The sequence below is a fragment of the Sander lucioperca genome, chromosome 21 (assembly GCF_008315115.2).
Source record: "Sander lucioperca isolate FBNREF2018 chromosome 21, SLUC_FBN_1.2, whole genome shotgun sequence".
Taxonomy (NCBI): Eukaryota; Metazoa; Chordata; class Actinopteri; order Perciformes; family Percidae; genus Sander; species Sander lucioperca.
The window spans coordinates 12,844,640-12,846,423 of record NC_050193.1 but is presented as its reverse complement, the minus strand read 5'-3'; positions in this window follow the sequence as shown (position 1 = coordinate 12,846,423).

Genomic DNA, 1,784 nt, shown 5'->3' with positions numbered 1-1,784 from the left:
GTACAAAATCCTACAGTACTCATTCTTTCAGGCTGGTAGTGCACAAGTTTGAAATATTTTTCATAAAATGTATATATTTAAACATTTTATATTACATTTTTGTTGTTTTCAGGTCGTTAAGTTGTTTTATATTCTGTAATTCTATTTTCATATATGTTTTTATTGTAAATGAATAATCCTCCCTGCATTATACACAAACTTGAAAACACATTAAAAACACAATAAAGATCACTCATTGATACAAGGTCCAAAGACAGCCCAACAATCTGGTTGCTGAAATTAAACTTCTACAAATACTTTACATTTCTACAAAGTAAGACACAATTATTAAACAGGTCTGTAAATGATATGATGTGGAATCTATGAGATAAAAAATAATGTTACTATATAAAATCACTAGAGGACAGTCAGTGTCTAGTTTCTCTCTCCTCTGTTACTAAAAGGAGAAACTCAGATCTGCTGTTCTCATTGATCTTAACTGACTGATACTCAAACTTTTAAATGATTCATATTGCTCTGTAATAAAATCAATAGGTAAATAAGAATATGTCACTCTTTCCTTTGTAGTATATGACCATTCTATAACTTTCTATAAACTTTGCTTAAAGGTTTGTTATAAGGGAGTCCTATGAACTTTACTCTACATTTACTGAGAACATCTGGAAATTGTTAACATGAGTAGGGGTCCCCCCAAGACAGAAGAGACCTTTTTTGGAGTTGTGCCAGATAACAGGCATCGATTGGTCAGTTACCCATCCAATGGTATACTTACAAAATTACGTCCTATGTTGATACAATGCATAGGATATATACGTTGTTCACACAAAGAAAAGTTGGAACGATTTTTGGAAGAATTTGGATTGGTCGTTCTCCAAGCTCTCTGCAGGAGTTTGTAAAATTGATGCTGAATCTTTGTTTGTAATAAACCTTTTTATAATCAAGAACAGTGTCGGCGGATTCCTCTTCATACAGCATCACAGCATTACTATTTAAGACACCACAATTTTGGCGACGAGGATGGGATCGGTTGCATCTCCCAGGTCATCGTTTCATCATGGGCACTCAGGGACTGACTCCCGCTTCATTGGTCGACTATGAGGTGAGCTTTCTCACTATTTGGGCGCTGGTCAGTTCGTGTGTGGCTCTGTGTGTGCGTTGAGGGATTGCACCATGTCAAATCTGTGTGTGTTTTGTGTAGCGATTGTTGTGTGATGAGGATCTGTTTTAAATTATTTGTATTAAAATCAACGCAGACAGAGGGAAGTGTGAGTTAACATATGAGAAATAAGAAGAAAACAAAGCAAATGCTTTAAGGAAGCTAGAGAAACAGAGAAAAAGGAATATGAGACAAATGAAGCAAAGGCTTAAGGAAGTTAGAGAAACAGAGGAAAAGGAAATTTAAGTGAAGAAATAGAGAAAAGGGGGAAAAAAGTAAGGGATTAAGGAATATTCACATAGACGATGTGAAAAGATTTTAAGGAATAGGCAAATTGGATTAAAGAAAACAGTTTAACCCTGGCCAGAGCAATTTGGTTTAAACAACATAAAGAAAAAGGAAACAAGAGAAAATAAAAACAAGAAGTGATAAGGAGAAGAAAATGGAAATAAGAGAAAATAAAAGAATACAGAAAATAACAGGAACAATAAAGAGAAAAGAACAGGAACAATAAAGAGAAACCAACAGAAACAAGAAAAATAAAGGATAACGCCGTTAATCTGATAAAAAGCCCTTTGAAAAAAGGCGATCATAGGATGGGCCGTAGTCTTGAACTTTTATTAGATGA